General features: G+C 42.4%; 1 long non-coding RNA gene across 1 annotated transcript; it reads left to right on the top strand.

Annotated features, from left to right (window-relative positions):
- The first annotated feature begins 17,045 nt into the window (after window positions 1-17,045).
- Window positions 17,046-19,267, top strand: LOC110677236. Its single transcript, XR_002501044.1, has 2 exons — window positions 17,046-17,718; window positions 17,928-19,267. It is a non-coding gene; the product is annotated as an uncharacterized LOC110677236 (long non-coding RNA).
- The last annotated feature ends 4,130 nt before the right edge of the window (window positions 19,268-23,397 follow it).

The raw sequence follows: 23,397 nt of genomic DNA on the forward strand, positions 1-23,397 counted from the left end.
GTCCCAGCCAGCTATGTCATCGGCAACGAAAAACTTTCCTTTTGAAGCTATTTCTGACAAGTAATAGCCAAAGTAGTTTACGCCGAGACCTCCCACGCCACCCGGGAAATTTTCACGGGCTACCCAATGGTCTTCGTTGAGGAAGCCCAAGGCCTCATATTCCAGATATCGACTTCCCAGCCACATATACCAAATGGTCCGGGATCCTTTCGGCCCCCCAGCTATGGTCGGTTGCTTCTCTTTTTTCCCCATGGTGTTGTACACGCACATCGCACAGTCCCCGGCCAGGTGGAGTTTTCTTTCCCGGTTTACTAGTTCCCAAAACCGGGGGTCATTGACGGCAGTGGTCACCTTGGTCCAAGGGACGTCTTGGCTCCATGACCAAATGGCAGCATCCGATCGGACATTCTTGATGAAGTCGCCACACGTCAAAATCCGCGGTTTCAACCCTTTTTCTTTGAACAGGCGGACCATGTGCTTCATGATATTCCTATTGACCATTTTAACCTGTTCCCTGGGTTCAGGGACGAAGGTGTCTACCATCTCCCGGAGAACCTTTTGTTGGGAGTACGTTGAGATGTCGGTCATCATGAAGTTTGTTACTCCTCCAACGGCTTCCCAAGGCCACATAATCTTCCGGACAAGAGGGTTGACAGTTTGACCACCAACTTTGACGTCATCTGTCACGTACGAACCATGGTACTTAAAAGTCTGGTAGGGGTTGTTCTTGTCAAAAAACCAAGTGCTTAGATTTTCATCCCGGAGTTTATTAACCCTGGTTTGGGTCACGCTAGGATCCATATCCTTGATTTTCGTTTGGGGGTCAGCCCGTGTCCCTGTTCGGACCTTCGGAGTGTCGTTTATGATTGGCTCGCCAGTTGAGCGCATGCGACCTATGAGTGAGCCAAGTGTCATGTACACGTCCCTGGCAGAAATCTCTGAAAGAAACTGAATTTTATTAAAAATCCCTACAGGAGTATGCTTAGTGAAATTCCAAGTTTACTCGAAATAGTTCCTGCGAAAACTCTTCAAAGATCCTAACCGTTTATAGTAAAAATTTTGAGAAAAAAGACTTCTTTAACAAGCCGAAACTTACGGTGCATGATGTTTCGTAGACACGGTGTACTTTCGCGCACGATCCAAACTCTGAGTTCCTGGCGGTTTTCTAGAGCCATCATTGGCCTAGAATCGTCCTAAGGATTTTTCTTCGGTCAGTGGTGTTCTCGACTGGAAACAGTCGAAAATCACTTCGAATAAAAGTGTGCCTCTGGTTGGAACAAGACTGTCTGTATTTCTGAAGTGCAAAGGTTTTTATAGCTTACCAAGTTTCGATAATTTACAAACATCTTCTATAATTGTATATGTAGGAAAGAGAGCGAAGACGCCTGGGACATAATGTTGATGATAATTCACTTTTGGGTACGAACCCATCGATACTGTTCCGGCTACGACCGTCGATTGGCCCCGCTCCCGCTAGGGCTTCCACCGAACGATCGTTAATCGAAATTAATTAGTCTCGAACTAGCCCCACCTAGCTCGATCACAAGACCGTGATACTAGAAACGACGCGACACGCTTGAATTCTGAGTTGAGACTAACTTATTCATTTATTTCATTTTATCTACAGAGTTTGAGTTATACGGGATTTTGATGATGCAGCCGTTTTGCTGCACTCTCCACCGCCTTGAGTCGGCGCGCATTTTTCCTCCATCGCCAGGCAATGACGATGATGATGATGACGACTACGAAGAGGGTATCTATGGTGTACCCAACCATCGTGTGCGTGGAGATGTTATTCTCCACGGTGACTTCTGGGTTGTCACTTGAGAACGGCCACATGTCTCCTATTACGTGCGGTGCTTCGTCGAAATTTCTGTTGCTACTGCGACTTACATTGTTGCTGCCTCGTTTATAGTTGAAAAGGCAGCGCGTGGAAACTGCTGATGTGACAGTATATCGGTGTGGAGTCCATCGGTCAGGCTGATGCAACTTCGGACTACCGACCGACCGGATGTTTTTCGCTGACTTCATCGGTTGATGGCGATCGTTCGATCGCTACACTGGTGGCCAATGTTTTTGGCACACCAGTGGTGATTCGCTTCTCGAAGCGCCTTCTGAAGGACAGCCTTGGGAGCTCGATTCTTGGCAGATTTGTTGATTTAGCTGTTCTTGGAAACAACATCGATTGGTGAGCTACGCTGGAATGGGTGGGCTCGAAACCACCTTGTAATCCTTCCTTGTGTTCGGCTAACTTAGTTAGCCGGATTATCTCCGTCTTCACGCTAACGAAGATCTGCATCAAAGGGCCTTTTCGTTGCGAGGTGCCCGTGATCCCTTCCAGTTTCATCAGGGTGGTCGTGGTCTGTTTCCAAACTTTGTTGAGCATTTGGTCTAGAAGCTCAGTTATGCCATTGACCTCAACCACCTCAGCTCGATCTTCTTCTCTTGTCATTGTCACTTTGGAGGGTATCTCCAAATCGAAATCTTACACACGGGGTATTAAAACCTTTGATCTCTCTGATGACGGTTGCCCCGGTGACTTATCTTTGGGAGGATCATGATTCTTCTCAGGGGTCTCACAACTTGCATTGAGGGACCTATCACTGCTCTGGTCAGAGATCAGACTGGCTTGGGAGAAGTTCGGTTCATCATGAGTATCCTCGTATCTCGGAGTTGGCACTGTCGCATAATCTTTAAGGATCTGGTGTGCCTCTTTCCTGACCCCCTCAACTCCTAGCATCTGTTCGAGGGTAGATTTGGCTTCAGGATATGTGCTACCACAGTCCACAGGGAGAATAGAGCTCTGTGATTTGTTCATGCTGGAGGCGTGACGAGATTTCTTGATTCGATGCCTTCTAGTGCGTTTTCTGGATTTACACTGATTCTTAGCCATAAAAGACCTCATTAAATTATATTTGTTTTTTTTTTTGTGTCAGGATCTAATCTGGCCTTTGCCAAGCCAATTAACAAACCATTTGCGACGCAGTCCAAGTCTTCCCCGGCTTCGTTTTGAATTTGTTGCGCCGCATGCACCTTGGTGGCCACGGCGTCAATTAATTTCATGATGGCCTTTGCGCTGGGGCTCGTGGGTTTCTTGAAGCTGAAGAGCCTACTGAAATATCCCTATCAATAGGCTATTCGCTTCTTGTAGAAGCGATTTTCTAGCTTGGTCCAAGCCTCTGCGAAGCTGGACCCGGAGTTTTCCAGCGCTTCTACTGAATTGCGCGCTGGCTCGAAGCGCTCCAAGCACTTGGCGAGGAACGCAAACTTGTCCGCGTCCTTGCCGATCGTCGCTATTCGCTTCTCGAATCTCGCCTTGAAGGCGAGCCACTCCGTCGGGGAGCCATTGAATCGAGGTAGTGCTATCCTCGGTAAGTGGTCCGAGCGACCGGTCGGTTGCTGGACGGTCAGGTCCAGCATCGAATTAGAAGTCCCGCTGGCAAGAGCTGGTCGCAACGATTGTGTCAACTCCTCCAGCACCACCTTAGCGTTCAAATAGATAGTCATTATTGGCCTTCGAGGCTCAACTTCAGCAGGACGTTGGTCGCCTGCTCGTGTAGACCATCCAGCACTTAGATAGTCGTCTTCACTTGGATCCATGAGGGATCTTTTGATTTGAATTAATTTTAGACTCTTTCCATTATTTTTACTCTTCTTAACATTTGAGTGTTCTTTGTCAAATAATGCTTTAAGTTCATTTAGTCTGTTCATTGGGTGCTTTTATATCGCTATAATAAAAAATACTTTATACTACTCACATTTGGACTTAGTGTTGTCTCTCATTCCTTGATCTGAAGACGCAAATCGGATCGGCTAGGTGAAAACGGCGCGCTCCTCCGCACCTTGCTGCGTCATAAAAGCTGTTTACTTCTTTTTTTTCATAATTTTTTTTCATGTTATGTGGGGAAATCATCTAGCCCACATTGAACAAAAAGTAAAATACTCTATATCGATGTATAATGAGTCCCCCTGGGACCAAACACAATAATCTTCGATACATGGTCGGTTCAACTTACGATAGTTTTAATACTTTGGTTCGTTGACTGTATAGTCAATAAAGTTATATAAAATATATCAGGGTGATTCAACAGAGTCACCTATAAAAGTACGGAACACCAGATCTTTCTTGAGATTTCGCCTCAGATCCTAGTTGGGATGCCAATTTGAGCGCAGGGGGTTGGGCAAGAACGATACATTATCGGGACATCCAGTTTAGATTGTCTACGAGAAATACAGCACCTAATTATCCAAGACAATGTAGTCAGTAACACAATTACAGATAGCAATATCCAGAACCACCTGGTAAAGGACCAAGACCCCCACCAGTGTTGGACGACTTTTGTGAGCTCTTTGGGACTGTTCTTTGGATCGAATTCAATATCTAGCGTGTGCCCCATTGGACCCTCATATATATTGGGGTGATAAATGGGAGAATCGAGGTCCTGTTCTAGGATATGCCTATAGAGGCGTGGACTTGTTAACGATACAAGGGGATTGATAAGGTACCGACCAACGGATGTGATGCCATTTGGCCCATCACGCACAGTGCTATTGGTCTGAGTCCAGTATTTCCAGACTATTGGTTTATGGGACACTGTTTTTTTTTTTTTTTTTTTTTTAAATCTTTATTTGAGTGTATTTTAACGCACGAGGGCTAGTTCTACACTATATGGGACACTGTGTCGTCATATCCTATGACGTCTGGATTTGACCCTACCAAAGCATTTTCCGGACTCTTAAGCAAATTGTATTCGGAAAAACCAACTTCAATGAGATCACCATTTTTCCGATACACAGGACCCCCCAGAGGTAAGGTTGGAGCAATTCTAGCAATATCGAAGCGAGTAGTCGGTTCACCTGTCAAGAATTTTTTCCCTTTGATTCTATGCACATTCGATACGAGTCGTCGAGAAAAAATATGGCTCATTATACCCTTTCCTTTAGAGAAACATCTTGGATCTCAACTAATGAAGGGCAGTTATCTATATCTTTAATCCAGTTTACCTCTGCGTTTGACTTCACAGGAAGATTCATCCATTCGCCAGTAACGAGCCTAATTCCCTTCTCCCCACAGACCTTCAAGTAGCAGGATCCGTTTAATGTAGTGGCAACAAGGTCATTAGAGTAAAACTCAGAACTGTTCAGGTCCCGTACAAATAAATCAAAAGTTGTCCTCTGCATGCACATTTTGTTCACAGAACTGGTATTCATCCACAAAGTATCAAGTGTCGTTAGCTCGCAAGGAGGGTCACTACATGATCCTGCGATAAATCTAGAGTCAATAAACTTTTGGCTGTAAGGATCAACGTGTACGAATGTCTCAGATATTTGAATGTTGACTGATGATTCCGTATTCACCCCCATCCAACCGCATCGTTCCACAGGGAAACCAATGCCAGAATGATGATTTGTTTTGTATAAGCGTACGGCATCTTGACATTCACTTAGAGATGGAAGGGTAGGGTGAATCTTGTGCGTTAAGGTTCTACTTCCATAGAACCTCTCCGAGCATGTAACGATCCACACAGCTTTCGTACACAAGTACCCATGGGCAGTGGAATTAGTGATATGTGCTAGTTTAGTTCCTGTCAATTTTTTAGATAAAATACGATTTTGTTCCGGGATTGGCCTCTTATTACAGGGGATGGTTGGTGGGAATAGGGGACTCCACTGTATATTCTGGGACGTTGGACCATAGAAAAGATCCGCCGTACTATCCTTGATCTTTATAAACTCCTCAGAGTTACGGCACATCCAAAGCACAATGAAGCAAGCAATTAGTTTGGCCACGATATTCATGATGAAGAAGAATGAAAGCCTTCTAGATGTAAAACAGATTAAAAGAATTCAACGAGAGATTGTTGGTGATTCCTGTTGATTGCTTCTCGATGGAGGCGCACTCCTCAACATCATGTTGCTTACTTTTCTGCGTTTTTTTATCACTGTTCCCTAACAACACATTGAACTCAATCAGTCTTCATTTAACTAACGGTATTCGTCGTAAATTTTAATATTAGTCACCATGTTCTTATGTGTTCGGCTGCCATACACTGCGCGTTCATCGTTTTACTGTTTGTCGATTACACTGCGGCGCGTTATGGGTACGTTTTTTTTGTTTGGGAAAAAAATGTTTTTGTTCCCTTCCACACTGCTACTAGCACTCTGCGTAGCGAAGATTTTATGCACCGTATGCTCACTAGACGTTGTGCACTGCGACGGCTCTTTCCGCGGCTTTAGCAAAAGCTTTTCTTAATATCAGCGCTAATGTTTTCACAACCATAATTGCAGTTTGTATCACTAGAAACACTAGTATTATATTCAGTTTCCACTGGTGGCTTTCATGAAAACCAGTATGTACTTCTTGATTTTCGACGATTGTCACAGTTTGATCTCCAACCGTCTTGGAGCTTTCTTCTTTATCTGAGGTATTGCCCATTTTTGCACTGCACTTTTACAACTGTCCGACCGATTACTTTTCCTAAGGACTGCCTCACGGTCGCCATGTAATATGCTTGATATCATGAACTGTGATATCTTGAAGAAACACTCAGGTTCGTGTGACTGTCCGAAACGATCTGACTTTATTTTCTTAGATCTACTTCTACGTAACTTAACTCTACACATGATTTAACTATTCTAGGGGTTGGCCTTAAGAGTCTCCGCGCAAAGTTAACCAATCACGTTCGAATAGCATGAGTGGTTGTAACTCGCTAAGCATAATACAGTCGTCGTAAAAGGCGAAGGTAGCCGAAAAGGTAAAGGAAAGATCTAAGCCATTTGGCATTTTTGTCAACGCTGTGAAAAGTATTAATTGTTTCTTGGCCTGCATTCTTATGCATGCGGAAATGAAAACATAAATATTTTAATTGATGTCTTTGGGTACAACCAGTACGGAAGGCACTTGATGTACGGAAGCCGATTATTACGGTCACGGCTATTTATGAGATCAGACCTTCTCTCTGTTCTGTTGTCATACGGACTTATATGACAACATGAGTTTGAGTTTAGGGATGTTATGGAAAGCTGTGTTTCTCTGCTCGTAAATTAGGAAATCTGAGATGACTGTTTCTCAGGATAAAACATGGGAAATATTCTACTACACTACCCTAAAAAAATAAGTTCCGTAGCTTCATAATCTTCCATTTCTTGTTCTTGAGTAGAGTATTCTCCGAGGTATCGCTCGAAATTCATACCCTCATCGTCATCGAAGCTGTCTTGAGGTTCAATTTCTTTAGTAGTTTCGACGTCTTCATCAGGCTCTCGTTGTGTAAAGAAGACTCTTTGCCTTTTTTGTGGGGGTAGATGTTGGTTTGCATTTGGTCGATTTCCATGATTTACCTGCCTTGATCTTATCGACGCGTCGACTTCCATTGGTTCCGGTTTATCCTGTCTGAAAGGGTTACGTTGTTGAGGCCTGAAAGGAATTTCTGGAGGTTGTCCGATTGCTTGAGGTTGCCTGAAAGGAATTTGTTGAGGTTGTCTGTATGGAATAGGTGGTATGTATGTATGTATTTATTAGAGACCGTTTAACCATTTGGTCATTCCGGTCGTTGATTTCATGTTAAATACAATTTGGTCTTATTATGTTGTTCACTTCTTAATTCTAACACTTTTTAAAAGGTTCTATGTTCCATTTGTTTCCGTGGTTGGAGATTTCTGCCTAGACATCGAGGGCTGCTACAGATTTTGCAGCTTTTATTGCGGTTTTCTTCCACTGTTTCCTTAGGATAGTGAGGATGCCGATGAGCAGTTGTATTGTTGAGATTATCAGGATCAGGTTGATCTTCCAGTCGTAGTCTTCTAGAAGTCCGGTGTGGACTTCCTGATTCTCGATAATGGTGACGTCCTGGTCACCGTTTTGGGTGGGTTTCTTGGAGTTGTCGTTGCCCATGATGTTGATGAGGCTTGGTTTTCCACTGGTGGTCGATAACTGATGCTCGTTTGTCATTCGTCGACGGTATAAGTAGGAGAATTATGCTGACATGTTGGCTTCATGGTGGATGGCTTTTGCAGCTTAATGTTGGATCAGCATTGGTGTGCGTTTTTGGTGTTTTTTGTAGGTTTATATCAGCTTGTCGAGTCTTTCAGAAATTGTTTTGTTTTTTTCAAGGGTGCTCGTGTCGTTCCCCAACAGTTCATACAGGGAATTGCCGAGTTTGTAATTTCTGCGCTCTGTTTCGTAGAAACGACATTCGATTAGTATGTGGCTTACGGTGATTGGTTCACCGCAAGTTCTACAAATTGCTGGATCTTCTTTTTTTGCATAGTGCCCATGGGTCAGATATGTATGCCCAATTCTTAGCCTAGTTAATATTCGACTGAAGTGTCTGCCTTCATTGTATGACGTGTTCCATTCTTCTATAGTATTTTTGATTTGCCTGAGCTTGTTTCTGCTTGCATACCATTTGTTTTGTCTATCGCTCTCAGTATAGCGAATGCTTCTGCGCTGAATATGATTAGATGTTTTGGTAGGCATATCGATGTGTTGAGGTTGAGGTCGTGTGAATATATCCCGCATTCAACTCCATCATCCATTTTTGAGCCATCGGTGTATGTGTGAGTATGGTTATGATACTCGGTACCGTAATCCGGGGTATCATTGATCAGCGGGGTAACATTGATCGGAATGACCCATCTCAAAAAAAGTTCCCATTATCATTTATTGATGGAACATTTCCAAATCATGAATGGTGCATATCTTTCTTATATTCATCAGCTGATAAAAGTGAAGATTTTTGCGAAAATTGCGTTTACCTTATGCGTAAATCTGGCAACTTTTCGAAACAATGATTTCAATGGTTAATGATGACACTACCAAACTGAGGTAGGCTACTTGCCTAGTAGTAGACTTAGTGGTGGATCCGGGATGGTGGTGATATTTTACTTAATTAAAAGGCTCAATTAAGTGATGATCTGAGACCATCGAATGGAACTGGCTGTGTTTGGCTGGTCAGAGGTATTTTATACCCGTCCAGCACTTCAAAAGTGTCGCACTACATTTTACAATTACATAGGGTCTATCGGAAGACTTCTGGAGTGATTTGTGCTTTGGTCAGCGCGTGACAATTAAAGTCCATCAAGTGGATGGCTCATAGCAAACGAACATATTGCAATCGAACTGTGCCCCCAATGGGGCGACGGTTCGATGCAGTCTTTCGCGCGCGTAAGCATAACTATTTGGTAGGTGCTATGTGTTAGCACCGAATTTAAATATTGCGCATGGGCACATGTTTTCACAAGTACACCACAAAACATTCATGTCTTACATATGTTCTGTAAATGATATGAGCAAAGAAAATGCGGTTCTTACTAAAAACGGCATCGCCGAAAACGATTCCGTTGTCAAAACTTTCATAAGTATGTTCAATTAGGCAACATTACCGAATTACTGTTAAGAATGTTACTTTCCCTTAGGAAATTGCCTACCTTTAGGCGTATTCCGTGGTTCGAGATGTTTTTAATTTTTAAATAACTCAAAAAGTAAATTACTTGCAAGCATTTGGCCTTCATATTCGGCTTCAGGGGCCATGATTTTAGTAGGTAACGACATTTTCAATATAACCGAACGTTGTTCACATAGGTGTGAATGAAAGTGGGGCTGCCGTCGTTAAGAGTAATTAATTCGTTTTCCTTAACTATGTTTTCAATGGTTTTGCCACGGCTGTCGTCTTTGGATGATCCCCAGAGGCTATGGTGTGCGTTGAAGTCTCCTGAGATAATACATGGTTTTGGTAGTAGCTCAATGATGTTGTCAATTTCTGTCTTGTTTATGGGTTGGTTAGGTGATAAGTATATACTGCATACAGACATTTTCCTTGAAATATTGGTTTCAATGGCAATTGCTTCGAGATTTGTGTTTAGGTCAACTTTTGAGAACTTTATTCCGTGTTTGATAGCGATGGCAGCTCCACCTTGACCTGATGGTCGGTGGCAGAATAGAGTATCGTAACCAGGAATTGAGTAGTTGGTCGAGCTGTTTGTTCTTGTTTCTTGCAAGGATATCAAAAATGGGTTATACTTGGTGATGTAACGTTCATTCACTACTTGGACGATTGTCATCACTAGAGGTATGAACTCTCGCGCTTTCCAGTCAAGAATGATTCTTTATTTCAAATTGATTTGTTACAAGGTCCTACTGGAGACACTCGAAGCTTCGATCTATGTGAAACAGCATGTAGGCGATCACCTATCAGTGATCGATGCATGCGGAAAAGAGAAAGATAGAGTATTCCAAAAAGGGCCATGCCTGCGGATGGCAACAGCATGGTTCAATAAATTGTTACCCGACACTTCTGGCAGTTGCCATAAGTGCTGACTATTTTGAGCAGGCATTGAACTGATGGTTCAATGCCTATGACGGCAATTTACGATCGCATGTTTCCACTGGTGTGGTCTGCTGGATATGCTAAAATGTAGGAATAGGAATGACATGTTGAATGCACATGTCACAGTGATCAAAACTTGTAGTTCGGCGGTTTGGCTTCTGAGGCCATTACAGTTCCATTGGATTAATTCTGCTGTTGTTTGATGTATAATAGAGGGGTCCATATTCAGTTCCTTTGTTTGTTGAGCTAGTCTTTTTCAATGATTGAATCATCAGATTCAATCTCTAATGACTGTGTGTCCATTTTTTTGCAGGATTTTTTTCTTAATGGTGACGTTTGATAGTCTGAGCTTTGCCTTCCATGTTTCGTTCCGGATCCAATGTTTTGAGCTTGTGTTTCCTTCCTTTCGGTGGATCGAATCCAATTTTTCAATGCTGTCGCAAAATTCTTTTGGACTCTCATTATGTTTGATTTTTAGCGCTTTCATTTGTGCTATTATGGTTTCTGGTGTCGTGGTATCCTTGCATCTTTGCTTGATATGAGTCCTGATCGAGCTTTACCAGTCAGCCTTGCCTTTGCTAATTTCAATATCGTATCGAGATGTTCTTGTTTTACTAATACTTTAGCTAATTGAATACCATCTATAAAAGCGTCCAAACCTTCGGCGTTTCCGTCGTAAGGTTGGAGAATGTTCATAATAGTTTTTACGTCCATTGTCAGATTTTTCAGTCTTTCTTTCCTCAATTTTTCTTGTCCAATAACTTTGTGGGCTATTTCCTTGAACTTTTGATTTGTCGGTAGTATTGAACTAGCATCTAATATTATATATGCGGCGTCTCGTTTGGTTTTTAACTGGGTGTATTCGTTTACTAGTTTGTAAATTAGGTCGGTCTCCAAAGAGTCTCTGAGTAGGATCAATATTTCTTTAAGTTCTTGAATGTAATCTGCAAATAACTTCTTTTTGATTTGAATTAAATTTAGACTCTTTCCATTATTTTTACTCTTCTTGACATTTGAGTATTCTTTGTCAAATAATGCTTTAAGTTCATTTAGTCTGTTCATTGGGTGCTTTTATATCGGTTTGTTCACAGAACTGGTATTCATCCACAAAGTATCAAGTGTCGTTAGCTTGCAAGGAGGGTCACTACATGATCCTGCGATAAATCTAGAGTCAATAAACTTTTGGCTGTAAGGATCAACGTGTACGAATGTCTCAGATATTTGAATGTTGACTGATGATTCCGTATTCACCCCCATCCAACCGCATCGTTCCACAGGGAAACCAATGCCAGAATGATGATTTGTTTTGTATAAGCGTACGGCATCTTGACATTCACTTAGAGATGGAAGGGTAGGGTGAATCTTGTGCGTTAAGGTTCTACTTCCAAAGAACCCCTCCGAGCATGTAACGGTCCACACAGCTTTCGTACACAAGTACCCATGGGCAGTGGAATTAGTGATGTGTGCTAGTTTGGTTCCTGTCAATTTTTTAGATAAAATACGATTTTGTTACGGGATTGGCCTCTTATTACAGGGGATGGTTGGTGGGAATAGGGGACTCCAATGTATATTCTGGGACGTTGGACCATAGAAAAGATCCGCCGTACTATCCTTGATCTTTATAAACTCCTCAGAGTTACGGCACATCCAAAGCACAATGAAGCAAGCAATTAGTTTGGCCACGATATTCATGATGAAGAAGAATGAGAGCCTTCTAGTTGTCAAACAGATTAAAAGAATTCAACGAGAGATTGTTGGTGATTCCTGTTGATTCCTTCTCGATGGAGGCGCACTCCTCAACATCATGTTGCTTACTTTTCTGCGTTTTTTTATCACTGTTCCCTAACAACACATTGAGCTCAATCAGTCTTCATATAACTAACGGTATTCGTCGTAAATTTTAATATTAGTCACCATGTTCTTGTGTGTTCGGCTGCCATACACTGCGCGTTCATCGTTTTACTGTTTGTCGATTACACTGCGGCGCGTTATGGGTACGTTTTTTTTTGTTCGGGAAAAAAATGTTTTTGTTCCCTTCCACACTGCTACTAGCACTCTGCGTAGCGAAGATTTTATGCACCGTATGCTCACTAGCGTTGTGCACTGCGACGGCTCTTTCCGCGGCTTTAGCAAAAGCTTTTCTTAATGTCAGCGCTAATGTTTTCACAACCATAATTGCAGTTTGTATCACTAGAAACACTAGTATTATTTCATGAAAACCAGTATATACTTCTTGATTTTCGACGATTGTCACAGTTTGATCTCCAACCGTCTTGGATCTTTCTTCTTTATCTGAGGTATTGCCCATTTTTGCACTGCACTTTTACAACTGTCAGACCGATTACTTTTCCTAAGGACTGCCTCACGGTCGCCATGTAATATGCTTGATATCATGAACTGTGATATCTTGAAGAAACACTCAGGTTCGTGTGACTGTCCGAAACGATCTGACTTTATTTTCCTAGATCTACTTCTACGTAACTTATCTCTACACATGATTTAACTATTCTAGGGGTTGGCCTTAAGAGTCTCCACGCAGAGTTAACCAATCACGTTCAAATAGCATGAGTGGTGGTAACTCGCTAAGCATAACACAGTCGTCGTAAAAGACGAAGGTAGCCGAAAACGTAAAGATCTAGGCCATTTGGCATTTTTGTCAACGCTGTGAATAGAATTAATTGTTTCTTGGCCTGCATTCTTATGCATGCGGAAAGGAAAACATAAATATTGAAATTGATGTCTTTGGGTACAACCAGTACGGAAGGCACTTGATGTACGGAAGACGGTTATTTATGAGAAGGTCTGAATGTTCTGTTGTCATACGACAATAAATACGAGGATTTCCACGCTTCTGGGAATGTTCCATTATTTAGAGACATGTTGGAAAGGCGTTTTAAGGGGAGGGTAAGTTCTTCTGAGAGATTTTTTAAGAACACGGGTGCTATACCGTCCGGTCCTGCACCCTTTGACGCGTCCAAGTTTTTTTAGTGCCGATAAAATTTCTTGTTGTGATAGTTTTGCAATAGATATACTATTAGAAATTTCTGGGAAAAAAGAAAAGAAATTGCGGTCGCGGTCTTCTTCGGAGTAGGTGGTATACACTTCTTGTAAGAAATCTGCATAGAGGTTGCAGATATCGGAAGAGTTTTCACCTACGTTTCCGTCAAAATGCATTCGCGAAGGGAAATTGCTACTTTTTAATTTAGTGTTTACATAATTAAAAAAGTTTTTAGGACATGATTTGACATCAGATTCGTCCTTACGATTATATTCTTCATGTGCGGGGTTAAGGGCTGAGTTGAGTTGGTTACATATGTCATGATAATTTTGTAAGTCCGAATTCTTTGTGTTTGAAAGTTTCAATTTCTTCAGAAGTAAAGTCTGCATTGATGGCTATGAGGACTCCACCACCGGACTTCTTATTGCAGTGTTGCAAATTTCGGTCGTGCCGAAATACGCTTTCGTCCCAGCTAGTTTCAGTTCCAAGAATTACATTGAAAGAAGATGATAAAAGTTTTTGTTGAATTTCCTTCATTTTGGCTGAGCTTTTCATGCGATTGAAATTTTGGCAATATACCAGAATTTCAGTCGCATTCTTTTCAGAAGACGAAGAAAATTTTGGATTATTAGTGTACCGGACGGCAATGGACTGCACTGCACTGGCAGAACTGAGTGGCTCGCGTTCCCTCAAGAACCGAGCGGGATGGGTGAAGGACTCTATTTTCCCTCCGACGCTGACTGGGCTTCGCCTCATGAAGCCTCGATCCGGTTCAGCTGGACTAGCCCACTAGCTAGCAGCAACCAGTGACTCCATTTGTGAATGTTTTCCTTAACAACTCGAGTGAATATTATTCCCAAATTGACTCGAAACTATTTGGTGGATGGGCACTGGATGAGGGGTGGTCGGAAATCAAACACGAAAGAAGACTTAATTTACACTGCTGTATTCATTCTTCTCTCTTTACAAAACTACTTTCTTCTTCAACTTATTCTTCAGACGGCAGACGGCTACTTTCGGATTCGCACTGTAAGGCGGCTCGAGTGCAACTAATCGTTGCGTCACACACGCATTCGGTTTTATAACCGAATCACTCGCGTTGGCAGTCGAGTTCGGTTTGCTCGCGACGATCACGGTTCGCCAACTCGGCTTCGGCTGGATAACGGCTCGGGACTTCACGCTCGACTGTTGTTACGCTGACGGGTGAACAAAAACTGACTCCGTTGCGCAGTTCGGCCCTTGCTTTTATAACACCATGATTCGGTGTCGGATCGTCATCGTTGTCGTCATCGGTTGGATGGGCGGAGCTCTCGTTGTGCATACCGCTGCCACTGCCAGACGCCGCTGCTTCAGTTTCGGGTCGACTGTTGTCGAACTGAACAATTAGTAATACTTACATTACTATGTGCGTCAGGTAGCAGATTTTCTACTTTCTTGTCGAAAGGTGTCATTATTTCCGAAAACTCGGAGGAGATAAGGTCTTCTGCTAACTCTTCTGCCAATGTTTTGTTCGCTTGCAGTGAGTTTTTATTTAATAGTCTCGACAGCAGCAGATACAGACTTAATCTCATCCAATATTTCCTTCGATAAGAATAAGATTTCTGCATGTTTATGTTCCGTCGTCGTTGATGCTTCTGCTATTGCTGCCAATGCAGCTGATTTGGCTAATGAGGCCAATTCATTTCTGACCTCGTCAATTATTATTGGAAGTGGGTCAGGAATGGTTGGAGGCTCCGTTGGCGTGATTGCATTTACTTCTGCTGCCGAATTGACTGCCTTTTCAATAGCCAATGCAGAATCGTCAAAAGAGTTTTTAATTTTTTGTGACATTTTTGTATTTGATATGTTGATGTCGGTGATTGCTACGTGTCGAAGGAATTTAAAACCCTTCTCGATAAATATGGCATCAAACACTGGAAAAATTCGAGGCACCATAGTCAATCAAATCCAGTTGAGCGACTAAATCGGAGGTTAACGCTTGCATCCGAACCTACGTTCGTAAATTGTCTGAGCCTCGTTAGTGTGTGCTCGTCAACTCGATCTTTGAGGAGACTTTTTGCGATGCAAATCATACCTCAGCTAGATCTTCTTCTCTTGTCATTGTCACTTTGTAGGGTATCTCCGACATCTAGTTTCTTTGGAACCATCCAAACTGGTGAGTTGTAGGGTGAATGTGGAGGTCTAATGATTCCATCTTTCAATAATTTATTGATTTGTTTTGTTACTTCCTGTTTAAGTTTTTCAACAATTGTTTTTCATTATTGTTCAAATGTTCGTCTCTTATTTGTGTCTTATTAATTTGTTGAACTTTATATTGTTGAAGTGGAATCTCAGTTTTGTCTGGTAAAATAATTACTTCCTTAGGAACATTAATAATTGCTCCTATTTCTTTTAAAGTGTCATGGCCAACAATTGCACCAATTGTTCCATATGATATAATTAGACGTTAATGTCAGAGAAAGATTTAAAAAATTTTCCTTGTGAGTAGCGATTTATTTTGATTTCGCCGCCTACTGAGGAAACTATAAATGGTTTATTCTTATGATAGAGATTAGTAAACTTTGGATGAATAAAGTTTTTATTGAATCCGGTGTCTACTAATATCTTAAGTGGTTTCTTAGCCTTACCATAATAAATGAAGTAAAGTAAACTCGAGTCTACCCTAAAAAATAAGTTCCGTAGCCTAATAAGCTTCCATTTCTTGTTCTTGAGTAGAGTATTCTCCGAGGTATCGCTCGAAATTCATACCCTCATCGTCATCGAAGCTGTCTTGAGGTTCAATTTCTTTCTGTAATTTCGTTTTTGTCATCTTTTTACGGAATTCCTCATTCTGAAAACTAATACAATATGCATAGGCTTGGGCAAGTGATTCGGGTCCATAATTTTTCAGGAACTGTCCAAGAAGATCCTCTCATAAAAGCGTCTAAAGCTTTTTCGTTGCACGTCTCTATTGAAGCCTTAACCGCTTCCGGGTGTGTGATCTTATCACTAGTTTTTATTTGATTTACTATCAAAGATAAATATTTATTTATCTCATAAGAGTAATCCTCTAATGATTTACCCCGTTGATGGCTGCTCATCATTTGATAATCTAATGATGTGATGTCCCTTTTTTCTCCGTAGTACGTTAGTAGTGTCTTTTTTATCGCTATCCAATTTATGTTCACGTTCGATGATGCTAATGCGTCATTTGCCTCTCCTTTAACTTTTCGTCGTATAGTCTAACAGATGATGTAGAATTTATTTGTTTCATCTATAGAACTATTTGCATGAGGTTTATAAGCATTAATGATATCCTCGACGTCAGTGATCCAAGTACTAACCTCGTTTGGATCTCCTGAAAATGATGGGAGTTCTCTAACTTGGTCCGATTTTTTTTTCAATAGATTCGATGGAAACTGGTGTTCCATTAGGATTGATTAGAGTCAATGGTGGATCAGAAAGATCCTCGAAAAATAAATTTTGGTTTCTGTTCGCGACGTTTGTTTCAAGATTTTGAATTCGGTTTAAGAGATTGCCGCTTTGACTAGCATTTTCGAGTGCTGATACTCTATCGAGAATATATTGTACCTGGCTATTCGTAATAGAAAGATTATGGAACTTCGCAATTAATTGATGTGTGGTGATGTGAATTAATGAATTTGCTCGTTGCGTTCGGTTTTGTTCGTTAGCTTTGTTAAAGCTTTTAGTTGGTTTGTTTTTAATTTTTGTTGGTTGAAAATATTTTATCGGTTTTTATCGATTTTATTAATATAAATAATTTTGCTTGTATTCTTGTTTTATTTATTTGTTTCACTTGTATGATAAGAAATTTCTTTCTTGATGTTTTTGATGTATAAAATTTGTTTTACTTACAATTTAATATTGACCATTGTGCGGGACGCTCACAACTGCGGGAACCGTGACTGTTGATCCTCAATCCTCTTACAGTGAGACTTCCAACAGGTTCTGGCGCTGATCGTGTGTTATCGAATCCTATTATCCAGTTCTATGCACAGAAAAGACCGTGTAAACGGCCCGCGGGATTTTCTTTATGGCCGGAATCCGCGCGTCGACTCTAGCACGATCTCGCGGTGTTTACTCGATCTTACCGACAACTGGTAGACGCCAACTGAGTGCGTTTCCCCAATCTTCCCCTTCGGACTGACAGGCTGGGTGGCTGACCCAGTACCTGCTGGCGGAAGGTTCGACTAGAGAACCGTGTCTCTTTAACAGTTAAGCACTGATTCGTCGGAACGACACTCGCCAGGCGAGTGGTCCGCAACCGAAGGAAGCGAGTGTTTAACCGTTGTTACGGCGGTTCAACAACAGAGGAGAACCAGTCGTGGATATTTCCTCTTGTTTTTCCCTTCAGACGGACAGGCTGATGTTTTAACCAGTACCTGACAGTGGAAGGTTCCAACTAGTGGATTATATCCGCAAAGGGATGCACGCCGAGTCGTCGGAACGACACCCGCCAGGCGAGTAGTCTGCAACCGAAGGAATCGAGCGGTCAACCGGTGTACGACGGTTTTGTGTTCGAAAGGCTTGGTTGGAGATTGATCCCCTTCTCTTTCCCTTCAGACGGACAGGCTGATGTTTTAACCAGTACCTGACAGTGGAAGGTTCCAATAGGGAGCTCTCTCTCTTAACGATTGAAAGCTGACTCGTCAGAACGACACCCGCCAGGCGAGTAGTCCGCAACCGAAGGAGTCGAGTTTGCAATCGTTGGTGATAACCTTAGTGGTTGGACTTACCAGGAATTTCTCTCTAGAAAGACGAGTTGCCTGTTCCGAGTCTAAACGTAAGATCATGTATTTCGTGGTTGGTTCTGGGTTTTTATAGGCGACTTTCGTCGATCTGGGGGACTTATTCTAAAAAGTGACAAATGCAGTTCTATCGTAGGTCCTATTGATTCTTAAAGTTAGAAAGGGACAATTGTCGTGATTGCCTAAATCTAATTTTCTCCCACGAGAAAGAAGCAAAGAGATTTCAATGTTTTAGGTTTTTTCTCGTAAGGTATGTCTCTGAGTGCGTAGGTAATAAATTTCGAATTTAATTACTTTGTTTCTTTCGTTGCGTGGGATGATTACTTTCTATGCGTGGGTTGACGCAGGGACATATTTGTTCTTGTTGCGCCTTACCATTAGATCAATGCTTTCCCTTTCTCTTCGTTATGACTCCTGTCCGCGTATCAATCGAATGCGTCAGGCTCAGCGAGGGCCTGCGCTTTGTGCTTATGACGGTTTGGTCATACTGCTTGCTATGGAAGGAAATTGTTAACGATCTTTGTTTTTATGGCTTTCCCTTCCTTCTGAGTTGATGGGGCAGTGCGCCTTTACTTTCTAATGCTAATGTTACCATCTGTTTTTTGTGCTGAGTGATGGCTCTGTCTGTTTAGAATGCTATAGGGGAAGGGATCGGTAAGGTTCTAGTATATCCCTTCGCATGGTTTGAGTTGCCTTCTTCTGTTTGTGGGTCGTAAATTACGTGCTTATTGGCTAGTTGTTTAATTTCGTTTCTTCTCTCTGTCATTGGTTCGCATCCGATCGCAAATTAATCGTCGCGAATTAACACCGCCCTTCGTAAAATCCTTAATTTTACAATATTGTTTCCGCGACGTTATGATTGTTTATGCTTGTTCTTTAATTATTATAAAGGTTGTTATTCTTGAGCTTACTTGCTAAAAAAAAGGAAAACAATTGTCACATGGTTACATTGTATTTTAATATCAATATCGTATTTTTTTTTTTTTTTTATATATATATATGGTTTGTTTTTACTTAATTTTATTATTCTTGGTCGTACAATAGTCTTGTTGTAAATGATGATGTAAAGATTATTTTTCATATAATTTCTTACCATGTGTGTATTATGATTATTTGATGTCTTATTTAGAAGTCACTATATTGCTCGGCCTGGGGTAGGGGCGAGGTCTGCTCTCGTTGTTTGATTCTTCCTCATGGTGATCGTCTTGCTTGTCAGTTGGCTGCGGCGCTAGAGTGGTGCATTCCGTTAGGTCGTTCTTGTCTTGGTATCGCTTCATTACGTTGCGGTGCGATAGAAGAGTCGTTAGCGAGTCCCAAAAGGACGCCAATAGCTGCCATCCGAATCCGTATATATCGTATAGGATTCTACCGTGTATCAGCGTGTCGACTGCGAACTTGATCATCCTCGTTATCATGTAGATTCCAAGTGCCGTTGATGTTACGTTGCCTAACCATGTTGACCAGGAGATGAGTTTAGACCAATATTTGTTGAAAGCGTTGTCGACGATCCTTTCAGATATGAGGGCGTCGAAGGTGTATCCTTGTAGATTGGGATGCTGCCCTGATATCGCCTTGTGGAGTACCGATGATGCTATCTTCTTGTCCCCTTGCTCGTAGACCATGTTTTTCATTCTTTCAAGGCTTTCTGCGTCGTACACTCCGCTTTGCATGAGGCTTGGTAGTGATGTATATGACCAGCTTGTAATGACGTCTGTCGTTAGTTTGTTCGGGGGTGTAGACCCTCGTAGTCTTTGGTCCGTGGTGTACCATCTTCCTCCGATGGTGAATTTTGCTGGTATTAGAGGTGTGCAGTCTATTTCGGTCCCTCTTCTTTGTAGGATACGTGTTACTGGTGCCATGTACATTGACACGTTGTTGTACTTTACAGGAATTTCTTGGTAACATTCCTGTTTGCTTTCATATGTTACGAAGACTGGTTTACACTCGATGATGTAGAGCACTTCTGCTGCTACGATAGCGGTGAACCCGGATCGTTTTACTATGTTGGACACGAATTCGCTTGGGTTGACTCTTGCTAGAGTAAGTTTGGTTTCCATTAGTGCCTTGTCGATTTTGCACATTTCCGTCATAACTGTTGTATATACTTCATTCAGTTGTTGGCCCAGGTAGTTCTCGACCAACGTTATTTTCGAATTGAAGTAAGTAAAAAGGTCCAGGTTTCGTCCGGTGCTTTCCTTTCGTTTGAAGGGGGACTTGAATCCGCTGGCCTCTATTATATAGATTCTGGGGTGGTCTGTAACGTACGCGTCGAATCCACATATTTGAGTTTTGTCGCGTGCTCTTATCGAGAACATGTGAGTGTCCGACAGAAGCGTGTAGACTGCTTTTGATCTTGATTTGTCGTTATCGTGATCAAAGGTTTTGTTTACAGTCCCTTCATATATGATTTCGAATTCGGTCTCCTCGCATTGTCTCCGCAGGTCAACTTCCCACGTCATGTAGCCGAACTCAGGGTCTAGGCACCATCCGGTTTTGTAGGCACATACTATACCGTTTCTTAGAGTCACCTGGTCGTTTTCGATGTCCGCCGTTGCTGTGTAATCGTACATGCTTATCTCGTACTCATAGAAAACTAGTGCTCCTTCCCAGGTGTATGATGCAGTTCTGTAGACTCCACCGCTACAAGAGCTTCCTTTCAGACTCCCTACTATTAGTGTTTCTCCTCGCGTTGTGCTGTTGCGACGGAGTTCGCGAATCTTGTTGCTCTCGGATAGTGATACGGATCCGAGCAATTGAGCTAACCTGCATTCGTCCGGGGTGAATTCCTTGACGATGTATGCGTACCCATGCTCATAATCTGACGTATGAGAAAGCGCACCGCAGTGTCGGATTGATCGTTTTATTATTACCTTGCACTGGTGGACCTTCACGAATGCTTTTGGGCTTCTTTGTAAGACTTGTATGCGGACTTCCGTAGTCGTGAGATTCCTAGTTGGTGGAATACACGATGCGACGTCCATCAGTGAATAGCTCGTTATGTTTACGTTGTTGCTGGTGCAATCGTACGCTATGAGCCCTTTAAGCTCACTTCCTAATGCTTGGCTAATCAGTAGGAATAGTGCTATTACTGTTAAGGTCCACATGTTGGCGTTGATTACCCTGGCTTTCTTCGCCGGGTTATTGTTTTCTTTGAGTTCTCTCGTTATCAAGTCTTTTGATGATGCCGTGACGTACCTTGTCGTGGCGGTTAGGCCTTCCTCGTTAAGATGCCACGTTGGTGGTTTTATTCTTCGTTTATTCCGCCTTCTTTCCCGTAGGTGTTTATTGAAGCTCGTCAATATTGCAGGGTCGTGGTTTTTACAGATGCTTTTCTCCTTCGTCGATATTTCGTTCAGCTCGTGTTCTAGCGCCGCTGCCGTAGTGACTTTGGATGATGCTGCTTCGATGCGCTCGTCGATTGTTGCTACTGCTGCCGCTGCTCCTCCGATGCTGCTTGATGACGTTGCTTCGCTGCACCCGTCGATTGTTGCTACTGCTGCCGCTGCTCCTTCGATGCTGCTTGATGACGTTGCTTCGCTGCACTCGTTGGCTGCTGCCGTTATTGCCACCGCTGCTTCGTCGCCGCTGCGTGATGTAGCCGCTTCGTTGCACTTGTCGGCTGTTGCCTTTGTCTTCTTGACGGGTTGTGATGACGTTGCTAGGACACACTCGTCATTTACTACTGCTCTCTTCTTTATGTTATTAGTGTTTTTATCAGCTGTTATCAATGACTTTACTTCACCAATTTTTTTGTTTTCATCGTCTGTGTTTGATTCGTCTCCCTTTCTGTAGACGTCGAGTACTGCGACGCTGGATGCTGCGCGATGGTAAATTCCGAATTTGGTTGTAATTTTCAAGGATCGTACTTGTTTGTCCTTTGATTCTTTTACCTCAATGACTCGTCCCTTGAGCCATTGGTTCCTTTTAGCTTCGGCGTCGACTATTACGACAATATCGTTGACTTGTATCGGTTTAGTTTTTGTTTGCCATTTTGGCCGCTGCGCTATTATTGGTAAGTATTCTTTTCTCCATCTGTCCCAGAAGTACTTTCCGTAATATTGTGCTAGTCGCCAATGTTTCCGCTCGAGTTTATGACTCTCGAACATAGATGGCACGGATAATGATCCCGCTCTTCCTATTAAGATATGGAACGGGGTTAGTACTTCATCATCTTCACACTCTAGCGGTATATGTGTTAACGGGCGTGAATTGAGATAGAACTCTGCTTGGATTAGCGCGCCTCTCAGTATCTCAACATTTGGTGCTGAGTGATCCTTGCGTGATGTTATCGTTTCCATGAGGCTGTTTTTGACAATCCTTATCAATCTTTCCCATGCGCCTCCGAAATGCGGTGCTTTTGGGGGGTTGAAATGCCATTCTAGCTCCAATTTGATTGCTTGCCCGGCTTCCATTTTGGAATTTATCTGGTCTACCAGACTGCGTAGTTCTCGTTCTGCTCCTATGAAGTTTGTTCCGTTATCGCTGTATAAGTGCGATACTTTACCTCTTCGGTTTTGAAAATTCATGAAGCACAATAAGAATGCGTCTGTATCCAACTTCGACGCCAGTTCGATGTGTACGGCTCTTGTGGTCATACAGGTGAAGATCGCGCCCCAGCGTTTTTCCTTGGATCTGTTGACTGCGACCTCAAATGGTCCGAAATAATCCACCCCAGTATGATTAAAGGGATAGACATAGGTGTCTGTTCTGCACTTCGGAAGTGCGGCCATTATCGGTATTTTTGGTTTTATAATTGCGTTCATGCAGTGTTGGCAGCGTGACTTGACTAATTGAAATGCTGTGTTTAGTCGCGTTATGTGGTACTTCTGCTGCAGGGCTGCGAGTACAGATTTGTCTGCTTGGTGGTTGAACATTTCGTGATACCATTTGATAATTAATTGGGTTATGTGATGATCTTTAGGTAGAATTATTGGTATTCTCGCAGCTTTCGGTAGGTTGTCAGCGTACTCTAATCTACTGCGAGAGCGCATGACTCCATTTTCGTCGAGCATAGGCGTCAGTTTTGAGAGGGGACCAATTGTTGTAAGTTCTCCGTTTTCTGTTAGATCATTGATTTCATCGGGAAAAACGTCGCCTTGTGCCTTCCGGTAGAGTATATTTTCCGCTCTTACTCTGTCTCTCATAGTGAAGCTTTTAGTAAAACACGGGCGTTTTAGGCCGAAATCAATGATCTTGAGAATCGCGCAGAGGCGGAATATTAGTTTCCACCAATTCGAGAATTTGTTTTCATGTATATAATCTTTGTTGGTTTGGTGTATGCCCACGAACTTTGCCTCTACTTCTGTTTCTTTTATTTCTGTTTGGG

Source organism: Aedes aegypti, chromosome 2 (assembly GCF_002204515.2).
Source record: "Aedes aegypti strain LVP_AGWG chromosome 2, AaegL5.0 Primary Assembly, whole genome shotgun sequence".
Classification (NCBI taxonomy): Eukaryota; Metazoa; Arthropoda; class Insecta; order Diptera; family Culicidae; genus Aedes; species Aedes aegypti.